Source organism: Sapajus apella, unplaced genomic scaffold (assembly GCF_009761245.1).
Source record: "Sapajus apella isolate SASKATOON/1434 unplaced genomic scaffold, GSC_monkey_1.0 scaffold6, whole genome shotgun sequence".
Classification (NCBI taxonomy): domain Eukaryota; kingdom Metazoa; phylum Chordata; class Mammalia; order Primates; family Cebidae; genus Sapajus; species Sapajus apella.
The window spans coordinates 33,530,788-33,558,028 of record NW_022436946.1 but is presented as its reverse complement, the minus strand read 5'-3'; the positions used below and the strand labels follow the sequence as shown (position 1 = coordinate 33,558,028).

At 35.8% G+C, this 27,241-nt stretch overlaps 1 long non-coding RNA gene across 1 annotated transcript; it reads left to right on the top strand.

The window, feature by feature from the left end:
* Positions 1-1,255: 1,255 nt before the first annotated feature.
* On the top strand, positions 1,256-22,863 carry LOC116548939. Its single transcript, XR_004267635.1, has 2 exons — positions 1,256-12,807; positions 12,913-22,863. It is a non-coding gene; the product is annotated as an uncharacterized LOC116548939 (long non-coding RNA).
* The last annotated feature ends 4,378 nt before the right edge of the window (positions 22,864-27,241 follow it).

Here is a 27,241-nt window from a genome sequence, read left to right as displayed (position 1 = left end):
ATTGAGATAATCATGTGGTTTTTGTCTTTGGTTCTGTTTATGTGGTGAATTACGTTTATAGACTTGCGTATGTTGAACCAGCCTTGCATCCGCGGGATGAAGCCTACTTGATCATGGTGGATAAGCTTTTTGATGTGCTGTTGCAATCGGCTTGTCAGTATTTTATTGAAGATTTTTGCATCTATGTTCATCATGGATATTGGCCTGAAGTTTTCTTTTCTTGTTGAGTCTCTGCCGGGTTTTGGAATCAGGATGATGTTGGTGTCATAAAATGATTTGGGAAGAATTCCCTCTTTTTGTATCGTTTGGAATAGTTTCAGAAGAAATGGTACCAGCTCCTCTTTGTATGTCTGGTAGAATTCAGCTGTGAACCCATCTGGACTTGGGCTTTTTTTGGGTGATAAGCTCTTAATTGCTGCCTCAACTTCAGACCTTGTTATGGGTCTGTTCAGGGTTTCGGCTTCTTCCTGGTTTAGGCTTGGCAGGAGGCAAGTGTCCAGGAATTTATCCATTTCTTCCAGGTTTATTAGTTTGTGTGCATAGAGTTGTTTGTAATAATCTCTGATGATGGTTTGAATTTCCGTGGAATCTGTGGTGATATCCCCTTTATCGTTTTTTATTGCATCAATTTGGTTATTCTCTCTTTTCTTTTTTATTAATCTGGCTAGTGGTCTATTTTGTTGATCTTTTCAAAAAACCAGCTCCTGGATTTATTGATTTTTTGAAGGGTTTTTTGTGTCTCTATCTCCTTCAGTTCTGCTCTGATCTTAGCTATTTCTTGTCTTCTGCTAGACTTTGAGTTTTTTTGATCTTGCTCCTCTAGCTCTTTCAGTTTTGATGATAGGGTGTCAATTTTTTATCTCTCCTTGCTTCTCATGTGCGCACTTATTGCTATATATTTTCCTCTAGAGACTGCTTTAAATGTGTCCCAGAGATTCTGGTATGTTGTGTCTTCATTCTCGTTGGTTTCGAAGAACATCTTTATTTCTGCCTTCATTTCATTGTTTATCCAGTCAACATTCAAGAGCAAGTTGTTCAGTTTCCATGATATTCCACTTTTATAAAATATGCATTATACCACGTCACACCCAGCAAGATGCCTGGTCAAGTGGCCGCTGCACCGCGTCACCGAGAGGCCGTGGCAGGGTGGAGTCCATGGCACCGGCGGTGCTGGAGGCCGACAGAAAGGCTCAGACTCGGGACTGCTCTTAACTCTGCGTCCCGCCTCAGCCTGTGCTCGCTGCGAGTCTACAGTTGATTTTTAAATAATAATTTTAATCAGGTTGAAATGGGATGTTTGGTAGTAATACCTTTCCTACTTAAATTTTGTTCTTTGTTTTTTAGATGACAGCTCTTGAGAAATTTCTTTTAGGTACAAATTCTGTTAAAAGTTTTACTTCTGTTTATGAACTGACACTTTTTTTCTCTTGTAAATCTTTAGAATTGTATAACTGGTTGTGCATGTATATATTTTTTCCCTCATTTGCATGCTAATAAGCTCAGAACCTAGTTTGAGACTAACATATAGTTCCAATATTGCTGTATGTTTACATTTATTTTTTCTCTTCCTAGTCTTGACATTTTGCTCTGACTTTCTTTGGTTTGTGTTACTTATTCTTTATACACCTCTCTCCCATTTCTAACTATATTTTGCAAGCAATTTAGAACCTTTTTATATTTAGGAGGAGAAGACACAAATGAACATACAAACAAATGAGTATTGAATGACATTGAGTTGTGCTTGAGGCTATTGACTGTCTGTAGTTCTTGTGTATGAAATAAAGTTCAAAAGTTTAAAGCAGTTATGCAGACTGTTTTTCTATTTTTAAAAGGCCCTTGCTTGTCAAATGAGAGTAAATATTTACATTTGGCCATGGTAAAATGTTCTGAGGGTGAAAAAAAATGATTTTAATAGAACTGCATCCTTAATAGAAGATGGATACAAAATCCATTCATATGCAGGAGGTAGAAAAAATGAAGTAACGGTAGAAAACAGTTACTTAGCTACAGGTAAATACTTAATACCATCACTTCAGGGGAAGTACATAATTCTTTTATTGTATACCATGCTATTTGTATGATTTTGCCTCTTAAGATATTTAACTGATTTCAATAAAGAAGTGAAATATTTGTTGTTGTTTTACTAGTTTTCAGATAGTGGCACAATAATGATATAATGGAAAGTATAGTGACTCAGCTTAAATGTGGGCAGATTATTTCATCTCTTTGAATCATTCTCAATGCCTTTTTCAGCTTTATGGGAATAGCAATATCTATCACAGAGCTTGTAGTGGATATTACATAAGATATGATATCTATATCAAACCTGTTACATAGTGGCTGTTACATATGTTCATTTTCTCCTCTTCCCATCACCACACTTCTCAACCATAGAAAGTCAGCATTCCCTGAGCTGACTTTTACATTATCTATGTATTTTTTCTTTTATCAATGTATGAAATACTATCTTTTTCCTTAAAAATGAGATTATTACCTTATGATAAAAGGAAGCAGTTTTTTTTATTTCTTATTTTGGAAGAGAAAAATAAGTTGTTTTGTTAGTAGATTTAGAAACAGGGGAAATATGGATAGTTATTTGGATGAGGGATGAGAGGTGAGGAAGACGGTAGATAAAATACAGAAGTTAGCAGCAGTGGTATCTGGAGAAAACAAAACAAGCACCCACCCCCCCACCCATCACATTACTTGCCCTTTCTGACACAGCTAAAATTAAATGGAGAGGGAAAAAGATGACAGTGGTTGTGGGGGTATACACCCTGTGCAGAAAGCCTCTACATTTTGCACAACTCTTTGCTTTATTGGATAGTCAATAAAATCAAACAGGAAAGACTTCAGACCTGCAAAGCTGCCAAAAATGTAGTGGTCTCTGGATTCTTGACAGCTGAACTGTGAGAGTCATGTGGTATGTAAAACATCTGGAAAGAATCGTTCTGCTGTGGAGCAAGTGACAGGTCTGCTGGATTTCAGTAATCCAAGAAGGTGCCAGAGACAAGTTCTGAGTTTCGTTGGGATGGGTTCTGTGTGGTGATTCTACATGGCCCTCATTAGTAGTTACTCCTGTTTATAAAGATGAATACAAAGAAATCTTGGGTGCCCCAGAACTGGAAAAGACTTGAGAAATTAACTCCAGCTCTTTATTTTAGATGAGGAAACTAAGGCTCAGAGACCTAAAGTGACTTCCCCAAAGTTGCGTAGTGAGTTAGTTTTAGAACTACAGCCAGCACCTGAGTCTCTGAACTTCTGAGCTAAAGGCAAATAGCTGTGGAAACCATTTTCTTAATGTAGAGGAGTGTGATTCTACTCACATAACCTTATTCAGCTCTGGAAGTCAATATTCTAAATAAAGAAAGAGAAATAAACAACTCCTACCCTTTCTTTGTAGTTTAGCAAGAATTTGTACCTCTGACCCAAACTCTAAGGACAAGTTGCTTCAAGATGCAAAACAAGGAAGAGCGTCTGAGGTCTTTAAAAAATGTTAACCATAGTAAACAAACAAACAAAAGAAACCCTACTGTACTTATTGTATGATAGCACCCATTTCTCTCTGGAAGGGGAGGAGAGGAGATTCAAGGTGAAGAAGAAGGAAAAATGTTTTACAGTGCAAGAGGTTTCTACATAGTAAGTGCTTCATAAATATTACTGATGGATGAAATAGCCTTCACCAATCACTAACTCAAAAAAGTTTTTATGTAATAAATTACACCCTAAAATAGCCATACCTTTTCTCTTCAAGCTATGTGATACCACCAATTATATGAAATTTAGTACAATAGGATAATTGTAAAGAAAATCCAACACTAAAAAGAGACAATAACATTGTCTAACATTTTTGTGTAATAAGATAGGTTATATAAGTTTCTAGGATTAACATCACATTTGTTATTTCCTAAAAGTACATTAAAATCCTTAACTGTTTTTCAATTTTTGCATTGCTCTAACAACAACAACAACAACAAAATATATGCAATGGGAGAGAGTTTGGTTAATCGAAATTTAAGACAGTTTTACGTACTAGCATTTAAATCTTTTCTAAATTTTTCCCCAACTATAAATCAACCCATTATTAGTGATCGGTTTGATCTAGGGAAAAAAAGTTTCTTCTTTTCCATTTAGTTGTTAATAGCACAAATTGTATCAATTAGAAAAACACTCAAACTGCCAGGGTCCATATCACAGACCCCAGCTGCACGACAGATGAATAAATGCACTCAGACACAAATATCCAATGATCGAGTGGGCCAAGGGGCCATGAGCCACTCACAGAGAGAGATCACCGCTACAGGACGCTGACTAGTTCGCCCTCTCCCCATTCATTCAGTATAGATTTAATAACAGAGGCTTTAAATCAACCCACTTATAGAGAAAGATTAAAGGCCAGGTTCCAATGCCCAAAGCAGATTACCTCTAATAGGGTAATCTCCCTGGTCAACCCCCCCCCAAGAGGGCCATCCAGCTCAAAGGTTAGTTTTAAGACCACATGAGTAAACAAGTTAGGTAAACTCCCACATTCCTTTGTTTCTACTCTAATTTATTTAAGGAGACAAGGCTAGCTTCAGCCAAGAACTATAGAAAAAACCCTTAGGCCTTCCAAAAGGGTTTGAGACTATATTCTATAACTTTCTCTAAAATTTTCACTTAATATTTTTGCCACTACCCTGAATGAATTCCCACATCAAACTATTTGGATATTATTTTGTCAAATTATATTTAGTACATAGAAACTTGAGGTCGGGAGACAGGAGGAATAGCTTCATTGCACCAAACAAAATAGTGTTTCTCTCTGTCTGCTATGACATTTTATGAGTATTTCAGCAGCATTGCTGACTTTTTCTGGGTTGTTTTTGCTGCTGCTTAACTCTGCAGTGTTGGGAGCGCTGGCTCACCCTCTCACCTTTTACTCTTCCACTTGTGCAGCCTTGTGTATACTGTTTCTAACATTCGTGTGGTGCTTACCATGAGCCAGGCACAATTCTTCATTAGACAGGAAAAGGAGATACTTCCTTTTCCACCCTTGTACTCTGGTGTTAGAGATATTCTCAAATAGAATGGCCATGTTTTCTGCAGAGTTCTGTCTAGCCGCATCTGACCAGCTCTTTTTCCTTGAGGTGTCAGACCTGGCAGACCTGGTGTCCAGGGGCTCCTCACTTTTCTATAGCTGTGTGTGTTCATCAAAGCCATAACCTCAGAGCCAGAGGGTCACAGGAAGCAGGGTCTCCTGTCCACCCCCACTGCCTTCTTCATTTGTAGTGTGCCAGCTGCCCTCCTCACCTCCACTGTCTTCTGCTCTCTATCTAGGTCTGAAGATGCATGAGTCTTCGTGGGCATCTGGCCACAGCTCTGCTTTGCCTAGTTAATGATGTGGATGTCAGCTTTGTCCTGAACCACATACCACCCATACTTTGTAGACGCCATTTCCTTTACTAGGGCCCAACTGAGACTTATAACGGAATTTTTTACAAAATCCACAAAATGCCCTTGATTCTCTGCTAGGTCTCTGATTATCATCTTGTCTGATTTGAAATGCTAAGCAGAATTTAATCATTGGAAGATACTGGGAAGGTTAACTCAACATTCTTGACCTTCATCACCTTATACCTCTGCCACCCAAGTTTTAAGAACAAACAGCCTGGTACAGTGGCTAATAATAATAAATTATAGTTGCTACGGTACAGATAGAGGACAATGTAATACAGTAATGAAGGCACCCAAGTGTCATAGTTAAACTGTTAGAGATTCAAATACTAATCTACTTTTTTGATTGTTTAGCATTGGCCAGTTATCACAATTAGTTCCACATATGAAAATAAACCTGATAGTGGTACTTATCTCATAAGATAATTAGAAGATTCAGTGAGTTAATGTATAAAGAACTTAGCACAAGGCCTGATAGATTGAAAGCACTAGGTAAACATTTCTTCTTTATTTTTGCTACCATTGAGAAGCAGTTTATGTGTACCAGACCATGCCAGTGCATTGACTACTTTATATACACGTGCCTACTTCATTGGGAGCTCCACAAATACGTTCACCCCAGATAGTACTGCCACCAAAGCTCTGAATTTTGTCATGGAGGGCAGTGGCAATTTATGGCCCCAGGGCACCTAGCTTTGCTCAGAAAATGTCCTTCATCAACTTTGTTAGTGTCAAGAGTGAGCAAGCTTTTTCTAAAGCTTCTAAGAGAGATCCTGGTAAATAAAAGGATTCTTTCTCCTGTCAAAGTGCTAGGTGGTCACCATATCAACAAACAGAGATTCAGTCACTCACTTCCTCTCCAAATTGAGGTCACTGAGGAGTGAACAACAGTTTCTGGGTAACAGCCATCTACTTAGTAAGGTTCACCCATTCATTGGCATATTTTCAAAGTCACCTAACTGTTCCACACAACTTGTTCCTGAAACAGAAGATAGTCAACATGGCCAGTAAATGATGGCTTATATGGAGATAAGCCTTTCCTTTTCAGTATCATTATACATAACTGTGTTCATGCCCTGCTGGCTCAAAGCAGCTTGTTTAAAGAGTGTGCCTTCTTCTATTTGTCCCGTACATAAGAACTACAGGTGGTTGAGTATATTGACTCATTCTTATAATCCCAGCACTTTGGGAGGCTGAGGCAGAAGGATCACTTGAGGCCACGAGTTCAAGACCAGGACTGTGGCACTTGCAGTCCTACCTTCTTGGGAGGCTGAGTCAGGATTGCCTGAGCCGAGGATTTCAAAGCTGCCTATGAGCTATGATCACACCACTGCACTTCAGCCTGGGCAACAGGGAAAGACCATGTCTCTAAGCAATATTTTTTTTTAAAGGACCATAGGAGTCTCTTATCTGATTTGAGAGCCATGTTTATTAACCAAGTGGGGACTTTTTCTTCTAATAGGCTAACTCATGAGGTCACAGAATGAGATAGGGTCTTCCATGGTGATCCCTCATAGCCACCAATAGAAAAATAATTCAGTAAGAATATAAACAGTGTAGATTAGATGAAGAACTTCTAGTTTTTCTTCCTTTTGCTACCTTAGCACTATTGTCATTTTGAACTGGTAATGCACAGGAGCTGTTCTGTGCATTATATAATGTTTAGCAAGTTCCCTGGCCTCTATCCACTAGATACTAGTAACAGCAACCACCACCCACCAGAAATCTCTCCAGACATTGCCAGATGTCCCTGGGGGTGAGGGAAGCTAAATCACCCCCATAATATATAAAATATCTTTCCATAAAAGAAAGAATCTTCAGTTGTTTCTTCTAGATAGAAGAGAGAGTTTGTCAATTACCCCTATTAAATTTTCCCTCCTAAAAGGACTATTATCTGGAAGTGTCTTTTTCTTTTTATTATAGGTTGTTAATCTGGTCTTTGATGCTGTGTTCTTATCCAAAAGACATTAAATAGTCAAAGGACATGGAACTATTGTTAGAAGACTGAGTTTTATTCCAACACCACTATTATTAGCCTTGGCACAGAGCAAATCCTTTAAGTACTCTAAGCCTTGGTTTACCTGTTATCAAGGTTATGGAAAAGAGAAATATGTGTGTATGAAAGCATTTTTAAAAACCAAAGAAGTCACCTAGCACTCAGATCTTGGTTTATAATGTGATTTTTCAATATTAGAAGCCAGTGCTCCTTGGAGAAATCTCTGACTTTATTCCTGGGGCAGGAAATATACAAGATGACCTAGATCATCTTGTAGTGCCAGAAAATAAATAAATGCTTTTAAAAAATTATAATGAGAGGGGTATGTAAAAGGGACACAGGAATTAAAGGATAGTGCTCCCAATGGCTAACGTTGGAACAATTTGAGAACAAAATAAATAAAGCAGTATGGGAGTATAACCCAAAGTATAAGATAACCATCAATGAATCTGATATAAATAAGTGATTAACAAGTAAATAAATGGGGAAAAGAGAATAATTTACCACATAAAAATTCCCAAATAATTTATGCGCACATTTTACCCTCAAGAAGGTAGAGTATGGCTTTTTACTCCTTAAGTGTAGGCTGTGCATTGTACTTTCTTTCAAAGAGTACAGAATGGGAAGGGGGAAAAGAATAACTTTCCAGTGGGGCTACCTGATTTGGTCCCAGCCAAATCAGTCAAGTCAAATCAACAGTGACCCTTGATAGTATATACCCTTAATATAACATGAGAATGGCGCTTTACCTCCATTGTCTTTCTCCCAACAACATATAACCCAGTGTAATGAAAAAAAATAGACAAATCCCAATTGAGGGACATTCTACAAAATTTCCAACTAGTTAGTACTCCTTAAAACTGTCAAAGTTAAAAACAGAGGAGGTCTGAAACTTTGTCATGTCAAGAGTAACCTAAAATACATGGCCAGTAAACTTAATATGGTATCCTGGATGGGATCCTGGCACAGAAAAGGGACATTAGGTAAAAACTAAGGAAATCTAAATGTAGGGAGAACTTTAGTTAATAATAATGTGTCAGTATTGCTTCACTAATTGTGACAAATGTACCCTAATATTGAAAGATGTTGATAGGGAAACTGAGTGTGAAGTGTATGGGAACTCTGTACTGTCTTTGTAATTTTTCTGTCCATCTAAAACTATGCTAAAATTAAAAATTTATTTTAAAAAGCATAGCAAAATAAAGGTAAGACACTATTATAAGTAGTGGTGATTTTATCCAGAAGGAAATTAACAAGTTCTGGTATGTAATTCTCTTAGTTTTAAAAGTCTACTCGTGAAGTCATTCCCCAACTTCCCTCTCTAGGTGATGTTTAATGTCTTTATGGATCGTACTTCATCTCTTCTCCCACCAGCTTGGAGTAGTTTTAGGTTTCCAACTAAAGAAGCTGAGGAGTATCACATAACAGTTCTTCACTTTCTTGGCATAAATCCTGTGGCAGACCATGTTTACTTTTTCTTATGAGGAAATCCACATATGCTCCCTTCTTCTTCCCTCATCCAGTCAGACATATAGCTGCCTTTACAACTTACCAGTGCTTTCTTCTAACCAAGGTCTGAAAGGTTCTCTTTTAGTTTCTTTGCTCTCAAGGGGAACGGAAAAAAGCAGGGGTACCATGGTAGCACCCCACAGCACTAACTTGCCCAGTAGGAATGAAGAACCAACTTGCCCAGTAGGTACTGCAACTAGATGTGTACAGAATGAGAAGGTAAGATGAGGGGATCCTTCAGAATGAGTCATCACATATAAAATCTTGGAAGGACAATATATGAGCAGATAAAAAAAATTAATATATGTAACTACAGTTAGTTACCTCTAGGATACTCTTGTCTTTTTGGCTATAGCCATTATAACTAACTGTGTAACTGGAAGTCATTCCCACTGTCTTTATTTCAGTGAACAGTATTGTTTATTTATTCTGGGCATATAGCCCTTTATAAAGGTATATATTTGAACATAGTTTGTTATAGAAATTGAATTTAGAATCAATCCAGTATATAAAGAGTAGTGTTCTGTAATCCACTGGTGAAGAAGAATTGACCAATCAAATTTCTTTAATGGGACCAGTGATTTATGGGACCGCATCAGCGCTTTTCAGTTCTGAGAACTTCAGTGAGGCATTTGCCAGAGTCAGGTTTACTGATGATAGTAAAAGTATTGGTTAATATAAAGATAATAGTACAAACAACATGTGCTTACCATTATTTAGGCTTGTTTGACATCCCATCCCACCCATGAAGTCAGGAAGGTAATATATGGCCACTTCTGACAGGTGAGGTCATGGGCAAGGACATGCGGCTGAAAGAAACACAGGTGTACAGCCTAAGCCACTTCATTCTGGGCAGAGTATTTTTCCTACTAGCCTGCACTGAAGCCTTGGCATGGTTTCATGATTATAATTATTACCTCTACTTTTTAAAATGCTCTATTTCTGGACCAAATCATGTTTGCTTATTGTTTGGATCCAAATGCCACACTTGTAGATTTTATACAGCTACAGCTGATAATTTTAGGCACCATGGACTAAAGTTAATTTACACCTAGAGGAGTGCTGACCAATGGAACTTCCTGCAGTGATGAAATAGCCTATATCCATGCTGTCCTGTGTGGTGGCCACTAACCACATGTGGCTATTCAGCACTTGAAATGTGGCAGGGTATTGCGGGAACTTTTAAATTGTACTTAATTTAAGTAGCCACCAGCGGCCAATGACCTGCTAGAGCACCAGTCTAGACAGTGTAGGAATCCTCCATGTGATGCAGGCTCCCCCGCTACCTTAGCTCTTGGCCTTGCTTGCGCACACTTGGCTATTCTTTGAGAAAACAGTTGTGTAGCATCTTTTTTTCTTGCTTTTTTTCATGCTTAGGATGTTTGGGATATACAGATCACTAGCAGAACAAAGTTCATTCTCAATTTTGACCCACTTAAATCTAAAGCTGTAATATCTTAAACTTAACGCTAAAAAAGATAATTCACTGAGTTTTGTTAACCATACTCTTTTTTAGGGGAAATGAGGAAACAGTGATCCCATATGTCCTTGATTGTACCTTTAAGAGTCTGAACCTTTAAAAAATTATTATTGGCAATAGGTTTGTTTCTTTAATTCTAAAAACAAAGGATTTTTTTTTTTACAGATGCAAATCCATTAACTTGATGGCTGCAAAGTTCAGTGACACTTTAAGTCCAAATTGAGTGATATTTACAGAGTCAGATGAAAATCTAGTCACATCATGATTGCTAGGTTAAGAATGACATTCTGAGATTCTAAGCTAAGAAAGAGGGAACTGTAATGTATAGTTTCATACATACATTGCAGATAAACATCAAAATATTAAGAGAATGACAGCTGTTATTATTGTGTTAACTTGAGCAAGTAAACTCAGAAGCTCTATGGAAGGAATCAGAAAAAGTGACGTTCTTAATTACCTCACATTTCCTTGACTACAAAATCTCAACCTCATTATTTCATAAGTAAAGTACAAAGGCAACAAATATTACTAGGAGTAATGTAACAATGCAAAAAGGGAGGGAGGGGCTGTCTCATAGAAACTTTTTCTTCTCCAGACATAATTTTACACTTCTTAATACAAGTGCTTTTTAAATTTAATACACGAATTTTTTCCCCACATATTATGATATTAGAAAAACACTTTTTATGGTAGGAGACAGGAAATAGTGAATTTAATCTAAAATGTCACTTAATGCAAATTTGAACAAACCAAATTACTAAGTGGTTGCTTTTCTATGCTAAACAGTTTTACAGTATTAGATTCTCTTTTAATGTGAGTCTTTCATTTCTGATTTAGCACTTGTTTTTATTCTATTTCTTGGATTCATTTTCATGGCCATGAAACTATCATGTCAGTTCTTTATTATTACTTTGCTGTACATTGTTATTAAATGTGAACATATTTTTAGCTAATAGAGCCCTGCAGTCCCCCAGAAGCTCTTTTCATGCCCCCTTCTAGCCAATATCCGTTCCCTGGAGAGATACCCAACACCACAGATTAAATTTGTCTCATTTTTAATTTTATATATATAGTTATGCAGTATGTATTTTCCTGCGTCTAGTGTCTCTTTCTCAACATTATACTCCTATAATGTCTCCTTGTTACTGGATGTCACAGTAATTAATTAGTTTTCATTGCTGTATGGTATGCCATTATATTAATATAACTACACCATATTTTATCTATTCATCCTACCCTTGGTAGAGGTGGGTTAATTTAATTGGATACTGTTACAAATAATGCCTCATGAACAACATTTATATGTGATTTTCATGCCTTTTTACATGTTACTCTTAGATCTACATGTAGAATTAGAATCACTACATTGTAGAGTGTGTTTGTGAGTTTAATTTTAATAGGAACTGCCAGATAATTTTTCAAAGTACTTGCACAGTGTGAGTTTCAGCTACCTTATATTCTCTATATCCTCACCAGTACTTAATATTGTCAGACTTTTTTTTTGCTACTTGGTATCTATAATGATCATCATAATTTACCTTTTAGAGAACACAGGTAGTTTTAGACCACAGATTGTGGGTAACCTCCCATATAGGCACCGAGGAAAGAGAGCTAAGCAGAATCCTGGCACAATTAGTGCCTGAAGAATATCTCAGTTTATGGTGTTACTATTCAGTTATTTCTTTGTATATAATCCTTTATATATAATCATATATTAGTTCATAGAATTAGGGCTTGAAGAATATCTCAGTTTATAGTGTTACTACTCAGTTATTTCATTTTATATAATCCTCCATATATAATCATTCATTCATAGAATGAGTGCCTAAAGAATATCTTACTACTCAGTTATTTCCATATATATATATATCTATATATGGAAAAAAATATATATATATATAACTATAACTATATCTTAGTTCGTAATCTGTGGGATGCCTAGAGCAGACATGGTATGGAGCATGAATTAAGTAATAAGCAACTTATAATCGGAGGAATGTCTAGAGCAGACATGGTGCAGGGCATGATTTAAGGGAAAAACAATTATACCAGCACAAGAATCCATGGCCCAGGCGGCAGCGTCCAGTATCATAAAGATACCCGCTATATGGCAGACTTGGGGCAAGAGCCGCTCCTCCTGATAAGCTGTAGGACCTTGCATCCAGTTCTTGTGGAAGGCTGCCCTCAGACCAGCAATCCCTCAAGCATCCGAGGGCTCAAAACCCCTCCAGATAGTCGCAGCTTGGTGACTGTGAACTTTATCAGCTCTTGTTACTGTGCTGGCTCAAAAGCATCCTCCTATAAATCTTCTTTGAAGTACCATGCCTATAGATAAGAGATATTGCACACTGCACCCTTTTCACTGCTCATGGCCCACCTCCATGCCTTGGTGACCTAATAGGGGTGGACCCCTTACTGCACACTGCCCACCTGCTTGCTTCAGTGACCTAAGGGGATGGACCCCTTGCTGCACACTGTCCACCTCCTAGCCTAGGTGACCTAATGGGGGTGGATCCCTTGTTTTATTGCTCATAACCCTATCACTATCCTTAAAGATGGCTTCACTCACTACCCTGTCCCCTTACCTATACCCAATAAATAGAGATGCTTCTGGACATTCCGGGCCTCGCCTATCTCCCCTTATAGGTGACGTGGCCCCGCTGAGCCCAGCTGCGCTTTCTTTGTACTTCTGTGTCCTGTCTCTTTATGTCTTGAATCCTGCACCTCAGCACAGCATAAGGGACACCCCACAACCCTGTGGGGCCCTTAGCCCTATACAGATGCCCTGACATACACACGGTGATCATTAAATATATCTACTCCCAGCTCTCCATAGACCCACTGAAAAAAACCCTTGAAGGCAGTGGCCTCTGAGCCAGCTCACTTTGGGCCGTATAATTTGGAATTTGCTCCTGCAGTGAAACAGTTGGGTAGGGGAAAGGGCAATGTACTGCTGTGAGCCTGAAGGCTTTTGGTGGGGTAAGAAATATTTCAGGAGTTAATACTACCCACTTTGCCATGTGCTCTCAGAGTGTGTTTGTTGAAGTTTTAAAGTAATTCTTCATAATAGCCCTCAACTCACCCAGATGAATCCAACAAATTGCTTTTTCATAATTACTTCATTCTCAGCCTTGAATGTGGAAATATTTAAAAAATGAAACATAGTGACTATGAAAGATTCAAAAAGATGCCCTACCTAATTAGTAATCAGGGAAATGCAAGGTAAAGCAATAATGAGATGCCCACTTTCATTTGGTGTATTAGCAAAAATTAAGAATCTGACAATATGACCTGATAAGAGCATGCGGTAAGTGTACATGCATATATGCTGCTAACAATGTTAAAAATCATTGCCCCCAACAATTCTGAAAGCAAACTCAGTGTAAATGTTAGGATTAGAAATGCAGATATGCAATGAGCCAGCTGTTTCATGTTTATAAGCCCTAAAGAAGTACTCACATGTGTACATGGACTCATACGCAATGTTATTTACTCCAGAATTTATAATAATGAAAAAAAAATCACCAAAGAACTGGTGTATTCATATGCTGGATTGCACTGTTGTGATTAAAAAGAAGGTAAGGTTTCTAGAATGTAAGCTCTATGACAGAAAGAACTTTGCCCATGTTTTCAACAACTAGAACAATGAATAGTGTGTAGTTTACCTAATAGTGTGAAATAATTACTACACAGTAATTATTTGTTATAATTACATGGCTAGATTTAATTACATGGCCAGATTTTGAAGTCATCCTGTTGGGTGAACAAACAAATTGCACAAAATTTGTACTGGAAAAATAAATATACATGTGTATAAGTCCGTAACACTTTATTGGAAAGATGCACACCAAATGTGAACTACATATGTGTGTATGCAAGTCCCCAGAAACTTATCTGAAAAGTATACAGTGCAAAAGTGTCCAAGGAAAGAATACAGCCATAGATTATTAGTTTCTCTTTCTGGTTAGGCCAGTAAAGACCCTTCCTCATCCCTCTTTTCTGCTTATCATTATAGACGGAAACTAAAAACCATGTCTTCGGGCTGCTAAAAACCCAAAACTAAACAAAATAGAACAACAAAAACAAAATAAGGCAGGTTGGACAAGCTTGGTGTGACACCAAAATTACAACAATGATACATACCCGTTAGGGTTTAGGGACCAGAAATTGAGACTACAATTTAGAGAAGACTTCAGACTTCTTTTTTTTTTTTTATATTTCAAAATTTGGAACATGTATTTGGAAATTTCTAAGTGTTCACATATATTACTTGAGCAATTACAAGATAATTTTAAAATAACATTTTATCTTCGATAATTTTCTTGTTATCTGGTAGGTTGAAACTTTCTGAGTCAGGAGCCCCGCAGTCTCTACACAGATATACAGAGCATCTGATCTTGCTAGACCTAGGCTTTCCAAAGGAAATTCCTTAAATGTATGGAATAAACTGGAGGAGAAAAGGCTGTTGAGATATTTTACATATTTCTTTAGGAATAAACCAGTTGTTGGGTAGTTTCTGTCTTTATTCCGATTTTGTATTAAAAGGGTACTTTAAAAATTTTTTTTCACTAATTGTATTTATGTTTTTACAAAAAAACTGTAAAATATCTTAATAAAGGGGATAAAACAATAAGATTAAGTAGATGCAGACAGTAAAGAATGTGGAATGAAAAAAATCGAAGAGACCAAGATTTTCATTCCATCCTGCTATTTTCCTTATTATGTCATGATGATAGGCAAGTCAGCCTCTCTAGGCCTCATTTTCATATCTGCACGATGAGGAGATTAGGTTTTGTGGTCCCCAAGATTCTAATAGCCACCCCAAGTTTCTCTGCTCATTCCTGTGTGAGAATGATGTGTTAGAACATTGGGCCATCTAGCCCAGGTCTAGGAAGCAACAAAAAAAACAACTATCCTACCTTCTGCTTGGTATGACTTTTAGGGTTTTTTCATAGCATATTTTTCAAAATATATTTTGAAGGTAAGTAGCATTTTGATAAGGGAAATCTTTCATTTTGGGCCCATGCAGGGCAATTCCATGATGCAGTGTGGCCCATAGCATTTCATGTTATTCAACCATTTATGCTTAAGCTAGAGGAACTTGATAAAGTAAAAATAGCTCTAACACAAATGTTTACTATGTGTAAAGCATTGTGCTAAATATTTCACATATATCATTGCATATAATTTACACAATTACCTAATGGGGTGAGTGTTATGACTATGATCATTTTCCAGATAAGCCAACAGTCTCTGAATGACTAAAGCAGTTACTCAAGGAAATTGCATAACTAAGACTTGAATCAAGATGGTCTGATTTGGGTCCATACCACCCAGGAACACTGGAGACCATATCCTGTAATATGCTTATATCTGTGTGTCTGCTCTAGTACAGAACTTTGTCCTCTGAAGCTTTTCAGTAGAAATGGAATAGCAACTCTCCTTACATCAACAGCAACAGCTGTTTCTTAATGAAGTCATCTGCAAATTATGAATTTCTCTCTGCCATCACTCCTACCCTGCTCCATAATGATTTAATTTGCTGGCATGAGACATTTAGATTAAGTTCCTTTTGATGTTTTAAATGGATTTTTTATCTGGAGGGCAAAACATTTTCTTTGCCATAGTTTTTACATAAACTGTTAATTGGTCGAGGTCTAGTGCGGTTTCCTCTTTACTCACATTTTTCTTCACTGAATACACATAGGGCATTTAGTGTTTATTGCTAACATTTGCCAAATAATTGTGTGCAAAATATTTGTCTCATTTAAATTGGATTTTGAATGTTTCTTTAGTGAGTAATTCTAGAGTTTACACTTCTCTGAGTTTATACTGACATCTTTCCTTTTAAAAAGCAATAGTCTGATCACTTACGTCATATGCTTTCCTAAGAAACTTTTTCCTAGGTCAAAAGAAAGAATATAATTTTTTATTGGACAATAGTTTCATTATTACAATATTGTTTTATTCAGATCCTCTGGGAGCTGATAGGGTCTCTGCATTAATAACAACACCTATTCCCTACCTATAGCAGATTTCTTGCACTTTATTCTGAAAGATTGAAGGTGTGCACTCAATAAATGGATCATGTGTTTTAAGAAATCATGGGAAAAAATATTTCTGTACCTACATTTTTTAACAACAATAGAGTCTACAGCTATAGAAGTAAAAGTTTTGTTTTTTATTGTAGACAATGTATTCTAAAGAGAGAAAGCAAAAAAAATCCTTTAAAACCTTTAATTAGATTGATGATAAATACATATATAATATTATATAGGTAAAGACTAAGTTTATAACCTATTTTTTAGATTTTTTTCATGTTAATCTGGTAAAAAGTTACTTAATTTTTGGTTTAAAAAGTCTTTCATCTTTATGTTTGAAAAGTAAATATGATTGTTATTTTATTATTATTACATGTTTTTTATTTCTAAAAAATACCCAAAATATATAAACTTGTTACATTAGTTAGATTGGAAGGAGGCAGTGTGAAAGGGGCAAAAATAAGATCACAGAAGAAAAAAGAGGGATTGAGATGGTTAAAATCCCTGCTTAGAGTACAATATTCTGGGAACCCAGCCATACCCAGCCATTAATCAACTGTGAACCCCTTGTGCCCAGGTTCCTACTGTGTTTCTACTTGAGTCTTTGCCCACTCCTTACAGAGACTATGAAGAGCTGCCCCCAGGCTTTCTTTACTCTGTGCCTCATTACTGATCATTGTGGAATGAGGACTGGGTTCTCATCACAGATTATTTTCGTTATTTACGTTGATTTGGGAGTTGAATATAGCATAGTGTATACATACTGAAATGCTATCTTGGCGTTCTGTTAGGCTACAGTACTACAGAAGAAAAACCAGGTTAGAAGAACCACAGTGAAAGTTCTATTCCAGGTCGTTTCTTTGTTAAATAAGTGAGCACTTCAGTCCTCAGTGTAGGGCAGATTTCCTTAACACAGTTATAGTTAATGACTCCTAATGTCTAGTTTATTATTTCTTTGTTCCTGTTATTTTTTCTGATCTCTTTGTGCCTCAGAGCTAGAGAAGTCAAGTATAACTTTTTTAAAAGGAGTAAGCATTGCCACATCTCTGAGAACGCTTTGCCCCGAGGCATCCCATTTTAGTTCTCCTAATTTTTTCCAGCTTCTCTCTTCTGAAAGAGGTGGAAGATTTCAAGTAAGGATAATGTCAGTGGGCTGACTTCTGTTGAAAACAAAATCCTCCCAAAATGGTTTTGTGCTTCACAAATATATTTTAAAACTGGTTGAAATGAAATCTACAGTGTATCTCTTTGAAGCTAGCCCCTAAAACCTGTCCCGGGTTTTACCTGGAGGCATCTTTATTTTGCTGTACCAAGGAAAACATTCCTGTTTCTTGCAAGTTAATTTGTAAGACTGTATTTAGGAAATAGTGCCTTTATTCATCTCAAACTACAAGCTCTTTAGTTCTTTCTGATGATATCATCATGTCATCATGTGCGTTTTTTGGATCTTTCATCTTCCTTTGACATTCATGAGGGAAAATATTACCAGTGGTAGCTTTCAGCCCTAGGCTTGCAGTGTCTTTTTGTGGCCCCTGCCTGCTGTTGCTCTTTCAACAAGCAGACCAAATAAACCTGAAAACATCTTATTCAGAGACTAAAAATAAAGTGTGCTAAAATCATAAAAGCAATAGCAAAGGCACATATAGATTTGTTTTAAGGAGATGTCAGAGTAAAGAGACCCATTATCTAGCTCATGGAATATACTAATAGAAAACCCAGGCCAGAGAATAATTGAAGGGCAGTTACATTATGGCTGGGGATCCACTGTGATTAAAAGATACATAAAGATATTTATGTTATCTTTCATTAGTTTGATCTCAAATGATTTTGTAATAATCACTCTGCTCAGAGACTGCATAGCCTTTAAACAAAGTCTCTTAATGATTTTATTATTATTTTGATATTTTCTGATAGTGAGTTATATATAACTAATTACATTTTTATTAATTTACTGTCCTATAATTATTAAATACTACATATATAATATGCAAACCTTTTCTTAAAGGGCCAGATAGTAAATATTATAGGCTTTGGGCATGAAGAGACAAAAATCAAGGCTATTTTGTTGATACTTGTATTCGCATTTTAAGATGTAAGCACCTTTCTTAGCTTGTGGGCTGTGGTTTGCCAACCTCTGGTTTTTATGGTCACCTGGTAAGTCTTGCCTGGTAGCTTTTTTCCACACATACTTACTTCTGTAGTTAGGAATCATCTGATATTTACCTGATATTAGGAGTGTAAACATGAATGTTAAGATGGTTCTTTTCCTAAAAGATCTCAGAGTCTCAGAAGAAAGTATATAAATATGCTTATTATAAGTGTTTATTACAGTGTAACATGATGAATGCCATCATTGATGTGCAAAGCGGGTATTGGGGCAGGCTCCTCATAGAAGGTAACCTTGTGACAAGCCTCCAAGGTTCACCAGGCAGCAGAGGGAGGGCAGTGTATTCCAGGAAGGGAGATAATATTTTTTCCTTAATCTGAGGCATTTATTTGGTTGTTTTTTTCTCCATCTCAGTGGAAACTCTGAGTTCCCAGATAATAGCAGAGACAATATCAGTTTAATGGCTACAAAGAACTTCTATAGAAAGCCCAAGGAAAAGCACAATTGAATTTTATAATTATTATCCAATAATTACAGCGCTAAACGGGCATACCATTTAAAGCATTTAATTTCTGCTTCTGAATGCAAGTTATTTTTCTTTAATAGGTAATGGTCACCAAATAAGTTAGATCTCAAATATGTAGATGTCGACACATAAATGATGAGGTATAGTGAACTAGGATTCTTGAGGACTCTATTCCATACCCAAGTTTGTTACTAACCGTAATTTTGAGCAAAATATGTGGCTACTTAATCATCTTTAACATGACAGAGTTGAAGGATATGATTTCTGAGGCTCCTTTTAGCTCTAGGTTTAATTAGAATGCATATTGATGGATACTTTTTTCCTCTGTGGAAACCTAATTTGATGTTTCAATTTTCTTTTATGGCTTTTGAGTTCAGTGCCATGCTTAAAAGGCTTTCCACATTGCAAGATTTTAAATAAATTTATGTCTAAAGTTCAAAAAGAAGCTAATTTGATTTGTCTGACTTTATCCAAATTCTAAACTCTCACCTATTAAAATTCTAATCAACCCTAAAGCCCCTGAACTCTAATACTACATAATAATGTACTATGTGGGGAAAAAAAAGAAAGAGTAAGGATTTGTGATGACCCTGTAGTTACTATAGAGTCCCCGAATGCCTTGTAGCTGGAGAGGCAGTATTGCACAAGCTCTAAAAGCAGACTGGCTGCATTCAAATCCTGATTCTGCCACATGGTAGCTATGTGACTTTGGGCAAGTTCCTTAGTCTCTCTGTATCTCAGTTTTCTCAGTTGCAAAATGAGAATAGTATAGGACCTGTTCACAGGGTCATTATGAGGATTAAATCCATTAATAGTTTTAAAGGCCTTGGAACTGTGGTTGACAAAAATAAGTACTCAGAGTATGTCAGTTATTATTATAAGGATAATTATTATAAATAACCTATTTTAAAATGTGGTATTAAATTAAAATGATAGAAATGTTTTAAAATAAATGTTCATGCCATAGGAAATTCCTCACATGCAATGCTGAACAAAAACACAGGTAAAAAAATTATATATGCTATGCCTAAAATTCCCACAGTTACATATGAACAGAAAATATACTGGCAGGAATCACACAGAAATGTTAGTATGTTTGATAGCTAGTCTGCAAAGATAGCTCCCTAATGAGTCATGTCTCCCGGAATTCACACCTTTCTGTTTTCTTCTCCTTGAAAATGAGCTGGGCTTCTATCACCAGTAAAATTCAGTGGAAGTGCTACTGTAAAACTCCTGAGACTAGGTCATAAGGAGCCTTGCAGCTTTTGCTTGTCTTAAAACACTTGCTCTGGGGGAAACTCGCCACCATTTAAGAAGTCCAACTACCCTGAGACCCAAATGCAGTGACAAAGTTCAAGCTAGCCAAGTGGAGAGATGTTTGTTTCACCAGCTCGTACGGTTCCAGCCAGCCCAGCCCAGGTGCTAGACAGTGAGTGAAGAAACCCTTAGTTGATTCCATACCCAGTGACATCCGACAGGCATGACTCCAAGTGGGAAATGCCTAGCTGAGCTCAGTCAACCCTCAGAATCAGGAGAGATAATAATACACTGTTATTTTAAGCTACCATGTTTGAGGTGCTTAGTTGTGCAGCAGTAAAAAACCCAATACAATGAATTTTCTATAGCAAAAGTGTATCATCACATAAAAAAAAGTAATACTTAAATCCCCTTAAATAGTTCTTTTTTCTGTATGGGTTCAATATTAAGAGTTTATTATGTTTTATGTGTGTTTTTATATTGTATATTTGGTTATTCTTAATTAACTTACAAATTAATTGAGCTACAACAGCCATTTGTTAGCCATCCTAAATAAGTATAAATGTATTGGACTTAGAACATTTACAGTGAAAAATACAGAGCCCAGGGAGTATTTTATTCCTGGACAAATTGTGTACAAATTCTATACTACCTATTATAAAGAATTTCCTTTTTCTAAGACATGTTTATAAGACTTTTCTCCACCATAACAAAGGGAGGGATATTGGAATGCTTGCTTTGTTGTACTGTGCAAATCTAGGAGAATATAAGTCTGTGGTTCTTCACATCCCTACCCTCAGGAATCTAATTAAAGCTAGAACGCCTGCACCTCCTCTCATTCCCCAACACACATAACACACTGATGAACAAAATGCTCCAGAGTATTGGGGTTTCATTCATCCATTGAGGCCCATGTATGGATTTTAGGATAAAAACCCAGGTTTAGGGCATTATTACTCCTCAAGCAATGTTGCAGAATATTACACATACTATCCTATATATTTATGTTTGTTATATCCAAGAAATTATTTCATCATTCTAATAGTAGTTTACCAATTCTATTTCAAATTTTATATTAAAAAGTTAATATAGCTCTGTCAAAACAATTGTCTGAGTTAAAATCTCACTGATTTGAAACTTTAGTATGTTCTTTTTTTCCTTTTTCTTTTGTTACCATGAGTAACTAACCAGGTGATATTTTATGAAAACATATAGAAGATACAACTGATGTGATACATATACAGGTGGAAAAGTATAGTGAAAAGCAGAGTAATGCCTCATTAAAATAGCTGCTTAACTGTTCTGTCTATTCAAGGTGTAGATGTGGCACAGACCTGAGAGGCTAGAGAGGGCTTTCCTATTTATATAATACACTATCTGGACATTGAACAAGTAATCCTTTGTGATTATAATCTTTATGTGTGTTTTGAAATGAATTGCTTCTAAGTGAAATACAGCTCTGCATACTTTGGGCTTTGTTGGTAAGAAAAGACATTTCTGAAGACACTGAGCATATTTGAACTAAATTAATTAAGGAAACAGTGCACCCTTGTGATAAAATGTGATCATTAAAATGCATATTTCATTGAAGACCAATCTAGTTTTTTAAGAAAGATCCAAAGTATTTAAGTTGAGATGTATTGGGTGGCAGGGAGACGGGAATAAACATTCCAGCATATTCATTTTTTACTGCTGTAATCACTCTGTATTTCAGCAATCGAATATAAATTTCAGTTTCTAAGTGTTTCATATTTGAACTAGGTGAGAAGTAATAAGTATGTAGAATTTGCTTTAAATACTTGTTAATTTTGGTTTTCTTTAAACTGTTTGAAACATTTATGCTGACATAAGCTCTTTGTGTGTTTATATTTTGCTAATTTATATGCAATAGAAACCTTTGAGTTATTTTTTGGAAGTGAAGAAAAACAATTTAAAGCCTGTTTACTTTTATTCCAGCTGTTTCTAAAAGGATTTGTAAATATTTCATCTTGAATTGCATAGAGATAATAATTAAAATTGTGACTTCATTCCAAAGCATCTTGGTTAGGTAATGTACTGCTCCATAAGATACCACTACACACAACTCAGTAGCTTAAAACTTTAATTTATTATGTCACTTATGATTCTAGGCTTAGTTGGGTTCTTCTCATATGGGTCTCTCCTGCGGTTGTAGTCAGGTGTCAGCTGGGACAGCAGTCATCTGAAGGCATGACTGGGCTAGATGTCCAAGGGGGCTCACTATATGTCTTGCAGTTGAAGCTTTTAGCTCAGCACTCAGCTGGGGCTGGCAGTTGGACTACCTACAACACAAATTCTTCATCTAACCTATTCCTCACAGCATCTCAGGTAGTCTCAGATTGGTGGCACATCTTCCATGGCACATGACTTTCTAGAAATTTTACCTCACTCTGTCTCCTTGTCGACCAGATGTTATTATATGTGGTCCTGTCATCAGATGCATCTGCTGACCCTCCCAGCTGTCAGTGTCCTTATTAAAGGATTTGTTGTATTTTGGATAGGATCAGGCAGACATTCAAAAACCTCTCTCCACATGTACATTGTCTGACCAGTAACCATGTCAGAAAGAGAAAACTTGGTTCTTTTAGAATGACTCATTCTGATTTCATGGGAGAAAACCTAGGTTGTAAACTGATGCCAACAGGGGAGTTGACTAGGCCAAGTGTAGTTGATATGGTATGGTGGGATTGTGGGTAAACTACTAGAATACATATGTAATATTGTCCAAGGACATTAACATCCAAAAATTTTAAAATACCATGAACCCCAAATCATATTTATAGACTGTATTCAACCCAGAGTCTGGCAGTTTGATGGCTTTGGAGAGAGAAAGGAGTTTCTTTGGCTTGTCTATACTAATTTAAACTGTTTGAATAATTTTTCTTTCAAAGAATTTTATACTATACATTTTTTTTCAGGAATCCTCCATTCATAGTTATGAAATCTGGCATTCTGTTTTCACAATCTAGAATACCATGCTTAATTGGTGTAGAGTAAGAGTAAACATTTTAAAGATCACAGTGACATTTAAGATAACTTGGTAGCAGTTAATATTTGTTGATTACCTATTCAGTGTAAAGCTATATGTTAGTTAAGCCTATGATTTCCAGTGACGCAGGCAAAATACACAGATAATAATAGTAAGAATTCTAGTTTGTATATTTTAGGGCAACAATTCTTAGTCCTAGTAGCACATTAGGATTACCTTGGAAGCTTTAAAAAAAAATAGCAGTGTTGTGGCCCTACTCCAGACCAATGAAATCAGAATTTTTGGAATAGGGCAGGGATATGTAAGTTAAATTACAGAACTGGAAATCGATATTATTAAAATGTAAATTTTATAAATTGTCTTTTTCTCATGTATTCTGTACTTCATTTTCCAGTTTTTATTTGAGAGATTTTCCAAGCATTATATTTAGCATATAGATTTTCACTTTACACAATCTAAATATTCTAGATTTCTTTAGTTATAAAATATTAGATATAAACCGTGTATTTTGTTATATAAACAGCAAATCTGTTTTAATTTATTTTTACCACCTATAAAGAAACAAAATAAATTTATCCTTTTTGCCCTTTAACAAATATTTCAGTGTCTCTTAGCAAAGAAAAAAGTTTTTTGTTCTTTGTTTTTTGTTTTTGTTTTTTGGTTTTTTTTCAGAAAAATCATTATATCATCCCTATAGCAAGTACATTTAAACAGTTCATAGCTAAACATTTTAGCTGTTCACTAGCATACTTTTATATAACTTGTAAAGGTTGTAAATATTTAAATCGCTTCTAAATTATATTCTGCAATGGAAACAACAACAGACCTTATTTGGAAGCTGACCATGGAGGTGTTAGCATCCAGGCATCTCTAGTCCCCACAGACAGCAGCTTTGAAGATTCTGTCCAAAAATCATGCAAACAGTAGTGATACAGTTAACAAGAAAAAGCTTATTCAGTGATGATAGAAATAGTGATGTGGCACAAGTGTCTGTGAAACTGAAAAAAGTATTTTTAATATTCAGGTTGTACTATATTTTTTTACCACAAGAGGTCCCTAAATCCTTTTTGGTGTATTCAGACCATTTAATATGCATATCAGACAGTTGTAACACTTTGCTATTATTTCTATGACTCTATATTAACCAATTTTTTAACATTAGGAGAGCTCAACTTTTATTCTTTAGAATCAGATTTTTAAAAGAATTTCCTTTAAATTTCTTCTGCACCCAGAAAATACCAGCATCAAAGGATGTAAGAGTAGTGGAAAAACCAGGAAAATAAGTTACATAAAGTGGCAGTGAAATAGAATTCCTTTAGAGGTTAAGTGAAAACACAGACTTCTTTGTGAGTTAAGAACAAGCAATACCATTCCTTTCCATCTTAAGTCTAAATTCCATTTTGTTCAATCGGTGTTAATTAGTATCGTAATTAAACATGACTTTTTTCATAGGCTACCTTAATCGTACATGAATAATACCATTTTTATCACTCCAGTTGGCTGTATGGTACTAATCACACTCTTGCCTTGAATGTAAGGAGACATAAATGTTCCTGTGTCTGCTCCTGTATTAAGTTAGGTATTCATACATTGAATACTTGCTCCATGCCAAGCAGAAAGATATATTTCTTGCCTTTCAAAGTTCATAGTTTCTTTGGGGATATAATTTAATAGACAATTATAATTCATTGTAGTATGTTTAACATAACTCTTCCTTTGATTTAATACCTTGACTTATTTCAATAAAAAGATGTTTCTGTTTATATAATTATGTCTCCTATTCCTTTAATAATTTGCAGTTATAAGGGGACAAAAATATTTTCTCCATGACAGCCAGTGATCTTTTGTAATAAAAGCAACTCATAATCTACCATTGGGTTTGTATTTATACAGGGCTTGTCTTTTTTAGTTTGTTCATTTCAGTCTGGCTTATGAACAAAACAAGGACATCTCTGTTATAACTTCAGAGAATAATTTTATCTGATTAAATTGTTATATTTACACTCTTTTGAATCAGACATTACTAATTGGGAGATACTAATGAAATTAACCTAGGTAAGAAATGTAAAATATGGTATTTAAATGCATAGGCCTTATATTTTTATTCCTTTGGAAATGTTAACAGTAGCTTTTTAATAGTAATTTATATTTTAATCACTAGATGGTACTAAGCACATATAGCTAAGAAAAATAACTTTTTCTCAAGTTTTCTGAAAACAAGTCTATAAGTGTTTTCAGCATTTCATACTATAAATTTTTTATGTAGTCCATAAAATTCTTCTTGCTACAAAAGCTTTGTTTTTGTAAGTGAAATAATCTCACATCTGATTCCCTTAGGTATAGTAAGTTCTTAGAGAGACATAGCCTCTGAAATTAACAGTCATCCACTAATCAAACTTTTCTATTCTTGGCTATTTAGATTTATTATTGTCATCTGTTTCTTAACCTGTTCTTTTCTTACTAGTACTTCCTCTTCCCTGGAAAAGAGAGAATGTATTGTAATTTTTTTAAGGGTTATTATATAGCTATAGCCTCTGGTATGTTCAAATGAGATCCTAGAGATTCACACGCAGAAGTTCTTGTAGGGCAAAATATTTAAAAAGCAATAACTTTTTGTTTTTGGTCTTTGAATATTATTCTCATATTGCAACATACTCTTTTATTATTTTTGGTCTGGTTATGATATTCGTGCAATATATTTTCTGAATCAAGATGCTTTAGGTTGCAAATAATAAATATCCTTAATGTTTAAGCTATTATTAAATTGAGTTATAGTTCACAATGAGAAGTTGTCCAGAGGTTGAATGGTACTTCCAGTGGTGGTTAGGGTTAGTTCATTAGCTTAATCAGAAATCCAGTGGTGGCCAGGCACGGTGGCTCACACCTGTAATCAGCACTTTCAGAGGCCCAAGGTGGGAGGATCACTTGAGCCCAGGAGTTTAAGGCTAAAGGAAATCATGATCATGCTACACTGCACTCCAGTCCAGGCAGCAGAAGGAGACTCTGTCTCAAAAACAAAAACAAAAGCCGAACCCTAGTGATGAATAATATATAGGCTGATACATAATAGTGCATCCTTTGGGTAAATTAAGGCTAAACTCCTGGATGTCTTGGAAGGTGCCTCTCATAGGGACATTTGCTATCCTAGTCGTAGGCCCATGCTTTAGAATAAATACTGAGGATTTTAATTCCTTTTTCTTTAGCATAGATAACCAAAGTCTTTCTTCATCTTAATTTCTATTTATTGCTCTTTTGATTTGTAAAAGTATTCTGGAATGTTGGGTAAATATTGTTTCCCCTATTGTAATAGTGAGTTCTTCAGGAGAAAGGCTACCTTTTCTTGCCATCAAAAATAATCCTTAATATAATATTAAGTACAGATTTAAAATAATTAATTATTGTTGTATAAAAATAACCACATTATAAGACGATACTGATTGCCAAATAAAGTATCTTCTTCACATTTGAAGTACTCTCTGAAAGATGACCATGACTTGCCATAATGCTGCTTTCTGTGGGACCCATATAACACAAAAAATTGTTAACTCTTCAAGCTAACAAATCTAGCCAATTTCAGGCCCCCAAATTTGAAGATAGATCTTCCAAATATTTTCAGCTATTAGAAACTATCAAGTCCACTACCAAAACCATCTTGGTACCTAGAGTCAATGTGCTGCTTTCTTTTTTTTTTTTTTTTCCTGATTATGTTTATACTTCAAAGAGTTGTCAGGGAGACTGGTACTCAACCACCTTCTATTTCCAGTGGAATGTTCACCTTAAAATGTCTAAGAAAAATATAAAGGATATAAACGTTAATCAAAAGAAAGGTAAAATAGATAAGCAAAGATCAAGTTGTGTTTTATATGGACCTTTTCTAATTCTTAA